This window comes from Pseudopipra pipra, chromosome 1, assembly GCF_036250125.1.
Source record: "Pseudopipra pipra isolate bDixPip1 chromosome 1, bDixPip1.hap1, whole genome shotgun sequence".
Taxonomy (NCBI): Eukaryota; Metazoa; Chordata; class Aves; order Passeriformes; family Pipridae; genus Pseudopipra; species Pseudopipra pipra.
In genome coordinates, this window is record NC_087549.1 from 86,324,016 (window position 1) to 86,341,192 (window position 17,177).

Here is a 17,177-nt window from a genome sequence, read left to right on the forward strand (position 1 = left end):
TGAATTTTCAAGTCAAGTTTATTTGATGTCATATTTCAATAGTTTCTATTTTTACTTCAACACTGAAGAATAATAATATAATAAGAGACACATTTTGTTATAAAAAGTAACCAGGAAGAAATTTAGTGAATATTTTTTACCACATTAAATGCCACAGCATCAGTAGATTTTCTTGAATCATTTACTGTTTTATACAGACTGTATTAAAAATGAAAGATGTGATACACAAACCACTTGTAGGGTTCACTGTCAGCTTTGACGCTTTTCAACAGATTCTGTCTTGAAATGTCAAACTCTTCATTAGTAAGTAAGCAGAATGTATGAGCAAGAGGTAACCAGACCAAAAATCAACATGTCCAACCTTTGTGCAAGATAAATCTCCATGATACTCTCAGCACACTGAAGTTACCACCTGTACCATACCGCACACAAAGTACTTTGGAAAGACCATACGGAGTTCTTTTAATTGCCACATAAGGGCCATTTCTTCTCTTCTTCCAGATAATCCTTGGCTTTCAGCACAAAAGCCTGACCATGCCAGCAGCTTCTTTATTTGCTGGGATGCTCAGGTGGAAGTTTAAGCATGAAGAACCTAATGTTCCACAAGGAGTAATTTGAAGGTAAAGATGGGCTGGGAAGTGGTTAATGAGGTTCCTGAACCCAGGTAATATTTCCTAATATGTTTTCAGAGAAGTTGTTTGCCAGGGAAAGAAGAGCAGCAAAAACTACAGCCAAATACCTCACCAGTGTGAGGTCAGTGTATGTGAAGGTCCACGCTCTTCTTCTGAATGCTGTAATAAAACAGAAATGTATCTATCATTACTACCATCAGTAGCAGTGAATGAGCACCACACAAGCACAAGCAGTCAGTCTCTAGCTGTAGTGTTTGCAAATCCAAAACAGCCAAACAGTAAGTCATCTTTCTCAAGATCTCATGGCCCTGTCCAGTAGCAGAGCTAGACCAGAACACAGCTCTCCTGTTCGATTTTGGTTATAGCTAGCTGTATTCACAAGTGAGGGGTTCTAGACCTAAAATACCTCTCCTTTTACACAAACAAGTGATACCTTCCACCATTGTTCCCCTACCACTGGAGTAAGTTATTGGAGTTTCCACCATGTTTTCAGCAGTATTTCTATTTCAGTGTCAGTTGTGCAGCTGTGGATATTCTTCTGGATATATCTATTCTTTGAAAATAAAACCTCTATACAGGCAACAAAAGATCTAAACTCCTACAAAAAAAAGTGTCCCAATTTACTTTTTAGTCTTAACAGGACTTATATGCACTTTGAATACAATTGCACCAGCATGCAACCACATACACCAGAGATGCACATATTTGCATGTGCATATAATTCTAGCTCAACGTACTGAAAGCTGCGAACTGGTAGGAATATACTGAAAAGTTCTGAACTTGCATTTGGCATTTATTCTACCTATTCTGCACTATGACTGAGGAACATACCTCAAACTAAAGAACTTAACCATAACAAGTTAATCCTTGACAAATACTGTCCAGGATTCATTCTATATTAAAATGTGAGGTCTGCCATATACTTACTATTGGTCCAAATTGTGCCCTGAGACAGTGGAATTATCATCTGATACTAATCAAAACCTCAGTTCTATCAGATTCAGGAAATACCAAATCTAAAATCTAAACCTTTGGGTTCTGACACTTCCCTCATGCAAGATCAATCAAGAATACAGCTGTACACAGGCTACAAGAGAACCCAGACTCAGACTTTTGGGTTAATCTCAGCATTTACCTAACATGAGACTCCAAAACTTATCAACTTATGACATAAGCTTCTCTGAATTTTGGGTTTCTCTCAAACAAATATTGAGTATCTATTTATTTTGACAGCAACTATCTGCAGATCTATCAGGTAAGATATTAAAACAATTTATCTACAGGAGGATTCAACCCACATAGTCAACAGATGTATTATCTTCTACATTTCCTCTGTAAAGTTAACTGTAGGCAGGCAGTAAGAAATCCTAATAGGTGAATTAGCCCACACATTTAAACAATATCTCATATGAAATTAAGACGTCTTGTAGGAATACCAATCATTCTTCATTGAATACAGAATGGAATCTACAGAGAGGTTAGATTAAACAATTAAGTTGGCTAAAACTAAATTTTAGACTTAGCAATGTATACACCATACCAGTTTAAAAACTTCATGGTTGGTGATGCCAATATTTATGGGTTTTCTATATTTGGGGTAGTAGTGTTTGGTGGTGGTGTTATTACAGGAATGCACCAAGCAACAGACCTGAGGCACCCTGAAGTATGCTTAACTTAAGAGAAAAGCATACCTTAACACTCCTTTTCCCTCACACCTAACAAGAAATTTAACTGGTTGACCTAGCATAGAAAAACATGCATTTTCAAGCTAAGATTTATACAAAGGATGAAACATTTTCCCATAAATTATTCTTAAAGCAGCACAGAACCCTTCCTATCTCTACTATCATCAGGATTGCACAATTTCCACGAAATTCTTCTTGAAGTCTTTGACAGCAAGACTACAAAAAATGTGAACCCGTCGGATTCTGTGCCATCAGAAGCAGTCATCTGCCTCTTCCAAGTCACTGTGGCAGATATCTCAAGCAAATTTACGTCTCCTCTTCTATATAGCTCTAACCTCTTGATAAGACAAAAGTGTTAAAGACTAATTGTTGTGAACAACTCAGCTGCAAACATGTACATATATACACACACGTGTCAATACATGTAGAGATACATTCTTCTGTAACTGAGTATCAGTAAGCAATTTATATTTATTCATGAACTATATCAAAATACAGTAAAGATTTAGAGACCACACTGCTCTGTATATTTCACCACTGCAGTTATGCCATCCTTAGTCTTGCTTACATTCAGACCCTTTATACCTTGCTGTTGAATACAGCACACTGAATCAGCCAATGAGTTCTGTGTTGGTGTAAAGAATATGCCTGGGGGCTAGGTTGGGTTTGTTTAGTTTTTTTCTTTCTTTCTTTTTTATTTACTATTCCTACACTTCATTGTATTTTTGATACAATTTCTGAAATAGAGAGTGCTACATTCTATTGTGCTTAAAAATCTTAGGACTATTACAGACCCAAAATAAATTACTTAAGAAAAAACAAAACCAGAACAACCCTAACTGCATTTACCCAATTTGGGCAAATTGTTTCATAAGTGGCCATTTCAAACATCCAAAGTATTTAGGTCTGGAACACTACGCAGAAATTAACTAAATATTTTTTAAGTGTAGATTTCACATACAATGAAAGAGTACTTTCAAATGGTGTTATCATTTACTCTTACAGACACTGGTTAAAACATTCACTTCCTCATCCCATAGACTCTCATTATATAATGTTTAAAATTTATATAATGTTTTAAATTTATTAAAGAAGAATTCTATTAATTTCAAATGGAACCAGTTTTACAGCAAAAGTTAAGCATGCAAGTGTTTATAATATGAAGGCTAACATGCATATAACAGGGAAAAGTAGGTTGGTGGAAGGAGGCATATTGACAATTTGAAAGAAACAAAATCATTGGTTCCTGTAAGTAGGGCTTATTACAAGTAAGTGAAAAAGTATATGCTTTTAAAGTAACACTGCAAAAAGAAACGAAATATCATGGCAGGTATTACAGAATGATTTGTCTCAAAAAAGGATGCTTAGTAGTACAGGACTTAATGACAGCTCCCTGCCATGCTTAGTTGTATCCAATAAATAAACAAATCATTGCAACAAGGCCAGTAAGTGATCATTTCATTATAGGAATTTCCTTCGGTTTTTGTTACAACATTTGGATAATGTTTACAATTCTGCATTTTCACACAGCTGCCGCAAAAACTAGGAAAAAGCCTTTTTTTCCTGTTATTCTATTACCAGATACTGAACACCTCTTGGTGAAGAGAGAACTTACTTTAAGCTCAAGGTATTTTATCACTTTTGATAGATGCATTTCCAGTTTTTAATTCTGGCATCAAAAGGCTCTCCAAAAGGAGCACTGGCTTTGTAATCAGAATTACCTTTATTATAAGAGCTAAAGAACCAGAGTAAACTAACCTTTTTTTTTTTTTTTTTTTTTTTTTTGTTACACAGGTAACAAACCAAAACTAATCAAGTTGTCTTTCCACCAACCACTGCACACCTCAAGAAGTGACTCGTGGACATAAGCTTATCTTAGTTTAAACCTTTTAGCTTTAAAACAAAAAAATAAACAAAGCAAAGAGTACATTATTTAGTGTAAAGAGTTTACACACACACACAAATTTAACATTTAAAGGCTGCTAAGCACATACTTTCAACATGTACTTTGGTTTTACTAAGACCAGCTCATGCTCCCACTTATCACATGACACACTCTGCTACCACTGCAAAATGAGATGTGCTAGCACTATCAAAAATGTGATCATTTCCTCAATCTGTGGGAGGGTGGAATCAAAACACTACAAACAAAGCTGCAGACAAAATCAGAGTGAAAAAGCAATGTGGTGCACCTAAAACACCAAATAAGACAAAGTTAGTGAATGAACACATTTTTGGGTTTTTTACATAAGTCATTACCACTTGTCCGAGTACCCTTTCACACACAGGCACAGGTACTGTCACCTTCTACTGGATATTTTTGTATTTACCCTGTTAGTGTTCCATACATCTTGCAGCACAGTCTATGTGGTAGCTAAATACAGAAAGAGCTGTAAATAGGGGACAGAAAGCAATTCCCTTAAACAAAAAGCCTTCATAGAGCCAAGGTCCCAACACGAATATATGTAAATGTAAATGCTTGACTTTGGTAGGAGTGACTACCTTAAAGTGTGGGGGTTTGTTGTTGTTTTTTCAAAGCCAACAAATGTACAGAATTTGTCTGACAGAGGGATTGTTTACAGTTACCAACTATATGAATGAAGTCAACATTCACATGGTGTCTCACTAGCATGTGTTTGCAAGTGCCACTATAGAGGCATAAGAGCAGACCTCACATTTGAAAGGCTTCTCGCCTACCTGGAAATGGAAAGCAAAATATGAAGGATGCTGTATCTTCCAGGGGAACACAAAGTGTGTGTGGGAAATTCAGAAAGGTATCACCAGATTAGCACTTACAGCACATCCTCCAAGCCACAGCTCATCTTTTATATGATCCTGTTGCTAATGAAGCATGATCTTAGACAATGGTCTGGGCAGTAAAAGGTTGTAGTCTGTTTTACCAGTAGCAGACCTACCTCATCTAAACTTGGCTTCAACCAAAAGTCTGATCAAGAAAGACTGGCCAGAACCATTTCAAAATTTAGTTTTGATCTTTTTTTCTGAATTAAAGTTCAGAGGGACAACTTTTGGTGTACTCTATGTCACCAATTGAAAACAAACAAATCCCCCACAAAGGGGAAATGTAGCAGAACAGGAAATTTTCAAGAAGTATAGGAAATTACATTAAGGTAAAGGCATTTTAACTTAATGAAGAAAACACATGAAGAATTTTCTCTAATGATAGCAAGGACAATATTTAGGTCACAATGAAAAAGGAAAACAATGACTTTCAATAATAAAAACATTGAGATGTATATTCTTAAAGAACTAGCTTCCCCTTTCATTTACATTCCCATTGATAAATTTTAATTTACAATATTTAACTTCGTATTTGTACGAAAATTCTGAAAAATCAGTCTTACAGTGGAAAACCTGAAATGAACCTAACCACAGACTAAAAAAATGAAATGGAATCACAGAAAGGTCAGGGTTGAATGGAGGTAATTCAGTACAACCTCCAAATAGGCAAGCTTATTTTCATTTTTATAGCCAAAAGTAAAATAAATACCAATGAAAACATTTGAGTGAAAAAAAAAATAGTGAGAAATGAACAAATTTTAAGAATCCTTGGTGTTAAGTCCTAACTCCAACCCTGGTATAGTAACAATTCTCCTCAAGACATTTCACACCAACATTATTACAAGTAAGTCTACTGTGCCAGTTTTATTACTGTTATCTTTCAAGAATTACTGCAGGGGATATCACATTGCAAGACTACTGCATAGCCAGCATTCTTTATGCTTACCCCCAGTTGTCAACAGGGAAGTAAACAGGAAAGGGCTGATGACATTTTCAGGAGCAATTGTCAATGGCTTGGTTATCTAGACAATAAATTATATTTTCATAGGTAATAAGCAGCTTCCTAAAACTAATTACATGTGTTTGCTGTGGGTCACATAAGTGGTCATCAGCATAACAAGGAATAGGAGACAGTTCTAGATTTGCAATTGTTCTTCTAGTCAGTAACTTAGTGTCTTCATTTTTTCCATAAGTTTAATTTATTTTGTATGGGTTTGGTCACTTGTCTACTTATGTACCTAAACATCATTAACAACATTAACCTAGCCACACTGCCTAGCCAGGCTCCCAGCATAAGTCAGCTGGCGCTTTTTTGTCCATCACTCTCCTTCTTCTGCACCTTTAGAAGCCCTGTCAGTTGCCTTCCACATAAGCTAAGAATATTTAATAGAGCAAATGTCTGTCTTTGAAGACACAGCACACTTGCCACCACAGAGATTGAGAGCCATCTGTCCCAGTAGCATGAGACGTCTATCAGCCCCCTTCACACCCATGTTTCCTGCCAGACATCTGCCTACTCTCCTCTGTCACCATGTGTGATGCCATGTCTCCAACGCTATGGGATGCAGCACCACCCACAATGCTCAAGTGTTGGGAGCGCCGCACTCCTGCCAAACGACTGCAAGAGTATTCCATTTCTTCAACTTGACAGGAAGTTAATTCTGCCAATGTGGACAAAGGTGGATATTCCCTATTCACTATGCTGCCAGGTCCTATAGGACAAGTTCTCCACAAGCTATTTTATTTAAATATTACCAGAAGCATCGAATTGGCCCCACTGTCCTGTCCACCCACCCACTGCACATAACAAGTAGCAGTTTTCACGCCATTAACACAACATAGCACGTTTCCATCCTATTCATTCAGCTAAACTTATTTTCTAATCCTATAAAATGCTCAGTTCAGAAGAAAGGAGGAAGGCTTTACTTTTTAAATACCAACAAGATGGCGTAGATCCAACAGTTCCAGGCAGACAGTGCTACAAAGTACTTTCTTCACTGTAATTCGGAATTTCTAATGCGAGTGCCTTTTCTGGCAGAATGGTAGACTTAATATAACCATGGCAATACAAAGTCTATGTAAACAAATCACTTGACTGAGGCAGAAAGAACCCCAGAGCATAAGACACAGAGAGGCAGGGCCTTTGACAGAGATTCAACATTAAATTTCAAAACAAAAAAACTGAAGCAGGAAGCTTTCCAGAAAATGAAAGGGAATGTAGTCAAGGTGGTAAAACAACTCTGTTATACTGAAAATCTTGAAATATGCCATTATGTGCAAGATGATTTTAAAAGTTTTGAGAAGACATTCCTATTTCTTCCCTAGCCATGGAGTACCAAAACAGAAAAAGACTTATGAACTGGTTAAACTCCACATCCCTCTGAACTAGCAGAGACATCCTTTTCAGTTAACAAGCCAGCAACATAAGCTATCCTTCTCTTTGCAGTATCTATATCTTTAGATAGGTGTCTTCTGAACACAAACCCTAAACCAGGATCAAATATATCCTTAAAGATCAATATGCCTAACTACCATTAAAAAAATCCAAAAAAACATTTCTGTTAAAAATTTGCCTATTTTGTTAAATCAGGATCACAGTGTTTGGTTTTTGCATATTCAACATAAGAGGGAAAATTACCAGTAGGGGAAAAATACCCCTTTTCTCTATAAATTTTTTTCATGTCACAAAAGAATCACTCCTACACAGCATTCAATATTCAACTGTTCAGTACTTTTTTTTTATCTCCCTAAGCAGTTTACCTAAGTGGTAACATAAAGAAGACATATATGTAATCCACCTGTATGCATTTGCATCTGCTGTATCAGAGAGACCTTGTTTCCTACACACAGTGCTGGCAATGAAAGGCTTTGATGCCAGCATGCATTCCCATGTGTTTCTGCAGAACTAACTGTAACAATGCTTCCTGTCAAAAAGGAAATGAACCTTGTCACAGCTGGAAAATCATCATCTATTCCCCCTGTATAAGTGGTCTGAAGGGATTACATTTCTCAGTTACTGTGTTAATTTAGGCTTTTAATGCCTTTTATCATGAGTATTTAAGGCTATTAGTTAGGAAAGATTGATATCACTATGGAGAAGAGCACAAAGATTCCTATCAAACCTATATACAACTAAATACTTCAGTCACTAGTTTATTAATTTTCAATTATTTACTTATATTCCCAAATGATAGTTTGCTGTGTCAAATTAATTTACTAGCAGCCAATACTGCATAACGCAACATGATCATATCAGATTGTGGTATTTTTATGTTTGAATGGTCCACCTAAGTTTTCTAGAAATTATTTGTCTCTGCTGTGTAATCTGCTACTCTTTCAGGCCTGCAAGTGGAATTTATTTAAAAGGGGGGGGGGAAGCATACGAAAATTATGTATGTGCTTATACACAAAGAGGATTCCTAGGAATTAAAATTGTAAAACATTTGAAAAGACCGATGCAGATCACAGATGCGGTGTTCCAAATTCCTTGATTTTCCAGATTCTTCCCCATACCATGCTTAGAATACCTCAAAACCATATAGATCTAAGCACTTAGAGTTCCCCAGATTTCAGCAACAGAGGAAGCAGTGGCTATTCACAAATTGAAACACAAGTCTTTAATGCTGTAAAGTCACATCTTTAACACACAGTAATTTCAAAGGGAGAAAGACAAGCACAGAAGTTTAAAATCTTTGCCTTGTGGAAGTCAAGTATAGTAGGTTTGAAAAGGTGCACCTCTATCCAGATTATTGACAAGCGCTCAGCAAAAGGACACATACCTGTAAATAATTAATTACTGAGTAAATACTACTTCCAAATACATGCATTACATTCACATGTTGGATGTAATAAACAGGATTACTCATTCTTTAAACACTTTATAATGAAAACACAGCTATTTTCACAACATTTATGAAGGCAATTAAAGTCCAGCTATTTTGAAAACAAAGCATTTTAAAAAACAAGGAAATTAGTTTATATTATACTCAAGAATTCTACTGGTAAAAGTATTTCTGCTAATTCTAAAGTAACAGTGAATCATACAGTTGATATTTTATGCAACAGTGTTCAAACAAAAAAGATGCAAAAGGGGATTTAATCTTCAGTTGTTTGTGTGGATTAACACTTTCTTGCACAACAAAAATGAAGCTCACATTGCTCAAAGAATAAAAGCCCTTAACTTGCATGAGAGAACTTAACTACTCAGGGGAGTTGTTGAAGTGTTTGATGAAGAGAAGGTGCTAAAACAGTGACCTCAGTAGAACCAAGGGCCAATATGGAAAAATCTGGGATTTAAACAGCAGGCTTCAAGATGAAAGCCAACTCTGAAAGTCAAGCTGTGCCATTCTGTGTAACTATTTGTAATAATTTCCCCCGCTTCCCTGAACATTTGTCATCTTTAAAGTAGAAAAACCATCACAAAAAACCTCCCAAAAAGTCAAAGATCTAGAGTTTTAACTCCTACAGGATAGGCAGAACCTTTTTAGAGCTACGAAGCAGAGCCCAAAAATGCAGGGGCTATTTTCTGTAATACTCTTGTGAATCCAAGTGTAGTTCAAAGGGGTAACATACCAATTCATGGACTTGGAAAATATTTTTTGTTTTCATTTCTACTCATTTAAATGAGAATTATAACTGTATATTCAATGCATTTAAAGTCATTTCATAATGACTTCATAGAACAACCTTTCTGAAATGCTTTGTAGAAAAGTAATGCTTTTTGGAATTTCTAGCTATTTCAATTACTCTTTAAAAAGAAAGTGTAAGCATAACTGCTTATTTCCAGCCCATTTAATAGCTTTAAATGAAAATTTCAGAATTCTGATGAAGTTACCATCGTAGGCAGCACTTGCAGTGCAAAATCCCCAGAAATAGACATGTTCTCTTTTTTTGAAGGAGAAAAGGAGGGTTGATTAAGTCTTCTAAAGTTAAGGGACAAAAGTCCAAAGGAACCTGGAATATGGATGATTCAGCCTTTCATTCCTGACATATAGATAAGGTGTATCTATCTACACAGTGGGACATTCTAACCCATATAGACCAAAGGGTCTTGAATTCCCTTTATCAAGTTTTAGACTCCATAAAGGTCCCACAAGCATTATAACACTTGTAAGACTATCAATAAATCGGTCCTGTTAGGAATCAGCTTCATTCTTCCCAGTTAGCTTTTGAAGGCTGATAATAGGAGCTGACATTCATAGATGCCACTATGATCTGCCCTTCTTTTATAGGAACTATTGGATAGAACTCAGCAACTGAAAAGAATAGACTGCCCTCTCTCTGTGGCTTCTTGCTAACTACTTGATCTCTAACTTAAACAGAACTACAGCCAAACATTTTCAAGAAATTCACAGTGATAGGTAATAGTCAGCATTCTCCCATACAGTCACAAAAAACCCCCCACTATGCTCCCAATCAGTAATGTGGTATGCCTCCATAAAGTTTTAGATGACAAAACTGTACTTTGTGGCTGAAATAAGGCAATAAAATTTGGTTATATCGTTTAGCATCACTAGAATTCCCTGTGAATTCAGAACTTTAACTCCCATGCTCTGTCAGCAGTACACACAAGCCACCCCTTACATGAATGCATTAATTATACATGAATTAAAAGCATCATTAGCTTTAGTGTATCCTCAGATTTATTTTCTGATGAGAGAAAAACGTCTGTGAGAACATTATTCTGAATTGTAATATTACATTAACTTGCAACATAGAAAATAAATATTTGAAACACATTAAGTAAGACTTAGGTGACATTAATTAATATTGTCATGGGGTTCGGTTTTTTGGTTATTTTATCCTTTAAAATATACCCAGAACTAATTGCCACAGTCATAAAAATCTTAAACCTTCATACAGAACTGCGCTTTTTATAAACTTGACATAGATTTTGCTAAATAAATTTTACTGCTTAATACCAAAAAGAATGAAGACTTCCAATTCGTACATTCCAGCTATCCTTGTAGCAAAATAGGTAGAAATCATCACTTTAAACTCTCACATCGGTATGTAGCTCACACTGAGGATCTCAGGCAAAAAAGAACACTAGAAAAGCGTTTGAAAAGTAAAAATTCCCCTCGGACGTTGTTCATTTGCTGCCCCCTCCTGGCGAAAAACAAACAAAGCGCAACAAGACAGCAAGGAAAAACAGCTGGTTTTCCAAGTCCCGTTAGGAACACTTCACTGGTAACCTCGTGACGGCAGACCTTTCTCAGTTTAAAAGAATTTCTTCAAGTTTTACAGCATCAATAGACTCTCAAATATGCTTCCCAAGTGACTGTGTTAGGCATAACGAGAGACAACGCTGGGACAAAGAGAAAATGAGGCTACTTACTTTGGCATACTGGAGCTCTGTGTGGTAGCACAGCCCGGCTGCTTGGAGTCGCAGTCAGGTCAGCATGGCAGTGTTGTCTCAAGGCCATTCTGCCATCAGCTGTTCGTTCTGTGCTGCAGGACACACAGCCGGCTGGAGCTGCGTGCAATTGAGCTCCCCACAACTGGAGACAGATCCTGTTCTGCCGCGGGGTCAGAGCCTTCAGCAGAAAGAATTAAGAGACAGCCACGGGCAGGTACTACGGCTAATTGCTGGTTTCAGGAGTTTGCACTTCAGGGGGGCTGTAAGAAAGAAACAGTGTTGACATGAAGTTTGTTTTGCTGTACAAAACTAAGTCAGGCAAAGCTCAAGTCAGGACTAGGTATGGAAAGTTCAAGTTCTTAATCTTTGCGGTAATTACAAGCAGCATTGCAGGGAGAGGTCCAGAGACCCAGCCCAAAATGTGCCCTTTGCTTTCGAAACAGAAAGGAAGTGCGTTCATCAGATGACATGTTTAACAAGTAACCTCAGAAAAAATTTGGATTGTCATACTCCACTGGTTCAAAAATAACTGTGGCAATGATACAATAATGTAACGTGCTTAACCTTATACTTCTCCAACTTAAAACAGAGGCAAGTTTTGTTAACTGACTGCTTCATTTAAAAAACAAACAAAAAAAAATAAACAAAAGATGGATGCCTGAGCGAAAGGTACAGCAGCAGCACTCTGGTCTACTCACTACCTACTAACAAAGCTGCTAGCTTACTTCAAGTAATTAGGCCTTTGACTAACCAAATCCAAATTCCACTTTCGCCTCCTTTTTTAATTGTACCAATTTCAGCAAGCTCCTAAAACATGTGTTTATTTCTTTCCATGCAAACAATACCAACATCAAACCAGGAAGTCCAGACTCAGTATAGATAAATACTTCAGCCCTAGAAAACAGTGGGATAAAGAACCTATTTGGGGAAAAAAGTTTGATAACTTGAATTAATTTATAATACACAACTGTAGAAGTGACTTCTCTAGTTAAACTATTTTCTAATAATGTATGGCCATTAACAACAACAAAGAAAAGAACACGCCCAAAACCAAATTCACATACTTAGAAGAAACCTAGAGAAACAGATGCACACAAACTTCTCTATCTAAAGATTAGGAAAGTTATCAGAATATTTTGTAATGTCAACTCATGGACAGGTGGCTACCAGAGATTACTATTTCTTCATCAAAAAGAGAGATCTTTTCAGAATAATAGGGAAGCATCAAATGCCTTCTCAACTTCTCCTTGGAAGAAAGGATGCACTTGAGGTCAGGCAAAGTGTTGGTGTTAACTCTTAAAACTGCAGATAAGTAGAATTTTACACTAACTAATAAAATTGGTGTTCAATAAACACGCCTCTTAAAAATGCAGCCTTGACTACAAAGGAAGCTGTTTTTTCACCTAGTTAACTTGTAGAATTCCAAGAAGTCTCACAGCACCTCTCTTGGCTCTTCCAAGAGCTTATCTCAGTGACTCCACTTTGTTGTTTCTTGTAACAAAATGTAATAGAAAACCTTTAGCAGCACCTTTTGATCAGCGTCCAGTTAATTTTTTCAAAAGCCTGGTACTATACCATAAACCAAGCAGAAGGCAGCTATTTGAACAGAGTACCTTATTTTGTTCAGGCTATCCAGGAGCAACTTTCTCATAAAAATAAGTAAGTAAATAAGCAAACAAATAAATGAGCCAGACTATCAAAAGTTCTGCAATGAAGGAACAAAATAGCAAGTTTTGCTGTAATAGAGGTGGTACCTATTGTAGGTATTGCACTTAAATTAACTTGAATCCGTCTTTCTAGTTGCTTTTGTGTTGGAGCACACAGGATTATCTTCAGGCTTCTTTCTTCTGTCCCTCTCTTTCATTTGTGGGTTTGGTTTTTTATGATGGATTTGTTTGTGATGTCCATTCATTTGATGTCTGGTTTTGAATACTTGGTCCCAAAATGAAGACAAAACTGATGCAGAAGTTCTGTGATTTTCCATACTCCTTCAAACTCCTTTTCCAAGCTCCTTCAATGCTTCTCTGGATTGTCAATTAACAAATAAATTACATAAACTAATTAAAAAAGAAACACAAAATACACTATCAACCAATATTTTATAATACCATCAGTGATGGAAAGACTTAAAAATCTCAGATATTATACTTTCAAGTGAAAGACAAAGTTGTAGAGAAAATAAACCTTGCTCCTCATTTTGTGTTATGTTTGTGAAACACACATAAAATAGAGCTTCTCAGAAAAAGCCATTTTTTGAGGTTGTCTTTTGTTCATTTTCTTGTGTTGTTTGTCTGCTTTTTACCCTTTAGGACAAAGTTAGATCCAAGTTAAATAGAAGTGATTTTGAGGAAAGAACTGCTCTATTTTACTTTTGCATATACTGCAAATACAGTGAATAGGCAAGTGACTTAGAGAAATGTTTAACTGCCATTCACACACACCCAGGAAGTACAGATTGTCATTACTGGATGTACAATTGCATTATAAAATTGCTAAAGTTCTGCTTGGCTCAACAAAAGATAAAACTTAGGTAAACACAAATTATAATCATAAAAATGACAGCATTTGGAAAGTCACTACTGTGTTTGACACACTTGCCACGACAATAAATATCCCTTTCCTTTCAAAAGTGACAATGCAGGAAGGAAAAGCGTGATTTTCAAGTATCTCATTTGACCTGAATCCATTTGGTTTACCAGATTACTATGTATTTATCATCCAAAAGCTTTATCCAACAACACACATTTTAAGTAGTTGTCTTTTCTAAGTTTCCTCAGCAAAACTTCCAATGATCACTATATGTGTAGATAAAGAACAAACAACCGTTTTACATAATACAGCTACTATATTGCAAGGAATTGACTTATGTCATGAATATCCAAATATTGTTAAAATAGCATATAATTCTAATTACACTGTTAAGACTAATACAAACATCGATGAAATGTCAGCCATTTCCAACCTAAAATATAAGCTTAAGAAACACAGTTCTGCATATATACTTCATAAAACTAGGGGGAAAAAAATCTATTACATGATTGAGAAGATAGCCAGTGTTTGCTTCAGAGTAAGTGAAATACTTTAATCCACAGCATTATTTGGCACAGAATCGCTTAATTTGACATAGTTTGTATATTACTGCTTTTGTATTAGCAATAAAGTAGCAAAGTACCCAAAATTCTCTTTTCCCCCTCCCCCCTAGTTTATAAACAAGATATAAAATCTGATGTTAATTGCTATATAAATAAATCAATCTCAAAACAGTTGTACCAACTCTGAAGATGGTTTGTAAAAACCGGAACCTGGTAATGTGAGACATTTCAGCACACTGCTATTTACAGAAAGAAAAAAATAAAGACTTCTTTTCCTCACCCAGTTTCATCAAGCCTTATGTATTAAATTGCCAATTCTTTTTAATGTGATGACACAGCAAGCATCAGATTACAAGAACTGCTGGATTATGGAGTCTCTAGTGACTGAGAGAAAAGGCAGAATAAATTGCCAATTTTGTGACCATTTACAGATTAAAAAATTATTCAAAATCTTATGGGTTCTTTTCATATGCTGTATACAAGACAGCATTATGAACAAACAAACACTTACCTGACCCTCTAATTCAGTGAACACCAGTTTCTCCAGCATGGTTCAGTGGTCAAGGCACCACCAACATATGTAAGGATACTGTGATGGAGCTGAAGCCAGTGACCCAAAAGGGTCTACATGTAACAGGATCTAAGGAAGAAATAGGTGAACTTTTATATAGCCATGTTCTGTATGGTACATACATGGTGTATAGCAATGTACAGCCTAGTAACTCAGAATACACAGCAGCTGCTAAAGAAGATGCCATTTTTTGTAATTTATTTTAGTATGTTAAGATAGACTCATATCTCCCACAACACAAAATACAATCTATATTAAAAAAAACTCAAATAAAATTTCAATCCACTGAGATTGCTAAACCAAGAAATAAAAATTAGGAATTGCCAAAATTAAAGTTGCCTTGGTAACCTTAATTTCATTGTTTTTTGTGTATCTTCTCTGTTCTCTAGAGAATAAAAATGAAGCAGTACCCATTCTACACACTGAATTTCAAAAGGATCACTGGAAGCAGAAATTTATATACAGTCAAGTCAGGCAATTGAAGATTTTTCAAGTGTACCCACCCACACAGATGAGTACTTGGCTTTTTAACCTGTGTCAAGAGTTTTCTTAACTTTTTTTTGTGGTTTTGTTTTCTTTTAAATGTTTAACGGGTTTTAAGCTTTATTTTTTAAATCAAAATACCTAAGAAGTTAAAACATAAATTCCAGATTTCACAAAAGGGGAGCATATGTATAGGCCAGAAACCCCTGTTGCTTGAACTGATTGTAATTTGAATAATGGCAGCAACAGTACCCAGAATTGATTGTGTAGCCTATTATTTTAGTGCTGGTTCACATGTCTGAGACTAAATCCTTTCTGTCCACTTCAGACCAAACTGCTGCCCAAGTTATTCTCATTTTCTGAGACTTCCCATTATTTTACTCATTGCCCACTTTGCCCTGTCCCAGCAGCAATTTTCCTAACATGCCAAATTCTGCTTAAGTTCATCTCCTTATTTCAGCCTTTTCCTCTAGTAACTTCTCACAGGTTTTCTAGCTCCACCAGTCTTCAGTATTCATTTTTTTTATATGCTGTCTACAAAAGAATTAAAAATCTTTGCAAGCCAGGTATCAAAGAAAACCAGCAAGTTTTCTCAGATCCTGTCCCCACCTTCCTCAAACAGTCTGTCACACCCAGCTTCCTGCAGTAAGGTATCATTTTTGTTCACTGCATTTTTCAGAGATCGTGAAGACGCCAAATCTCAACAGATTTTTGCATCAGGAATGTGGCCTTTTGTCTATTCTAATAGATGACACCATCTGAAAAATGCTTATATATTTCCTGCAAGCCATGGACTATTAGGGCTTTTTAAATAAAAGGTAACCACGGTCCTATGGTTTCCACTTGAAAACATTATGAACAGAAGGTTTTCTCCATATGTATTCTAGAAAATCGGCTGAAACATTTTGGTTGATTTGTTCTTAAAGGAAAAGTTTTAGTTGTAGGCAAAGAACATGGTGAGAAATTTCAGTCAAACAGTTTAAACAAACAAACAGAAAAGCAAGACAGAAGAAACAGTGAAAAGAGTATCTTTTAAACAAATAACAACACTGGTAACACAGCAGATCATCTAGAGTTAAAAAAATGCAGTATGGTTTCATAACTCTAAATACAAAGTGTGCAGTTATAATACAGAAGTGAGAGATGTAGGTACATCATAAATTCATTACTGATTTCAGTGAAATAAGCTACTTAACATAATATTGGGGAGAGTATGTATATATCAGCATGAAGAAGAACTGCTGCTAGAGATGTGCAGCCTTTACCACTATTAAAGAAACTTAGAAAATCAAACATTGATGGTGTAAGAATGCACAGTTCCCCCCGCTCCATTTTTGTTCACTCTCCAAGAGACAAAGCTAGATAGAGTTCTTTGAAAGTTGCTTTAGGACTTAAGAAGTATTGAAGCTAGACATAAGAATTGTTCATTTGATGAAGCTGAAGTTAATATATATTGATTGATAGGCTGTTATACATTTCCCAGTAAGATTCACCTTGCTTCACTTAATGAGATTAACCGAAGACAGCAGTCCAAAATCAGAGACATGGGGACAAGTC

At 36.1% G+C, this 17,177-nt stretch overlaps 1 long non-coding RNA gene across 1 annotated transcript in view; it reads right to left on the reverse strand.

The window, feature by feature from the left end:
- LOC135418306 (uncharacterized) overlaps positions 1 to 17,177 on the reverse strand; it is a 23,313-nt gene continuing 6,136 nt past the window's right edge. Inside the window, exons 4-7 of the long non-coding RNA XR_010432388.1 lie at positions 15,078 to 15,206; positions 13,229 to 13,498; positions 11,454 to 11,734; positions 1 to 791 (exon numbers count right to left, since the gene is read on the reverse strand). This is a non-coding gene — a long non-coding RNA (uncharacterized LOC135418306). The remainder of the gene's footprint in view (positions 792 to 11,453; positions 11,735 to 13,228; positions 13,499 to 15,077; positions 15,207 to 17,177) is intronic.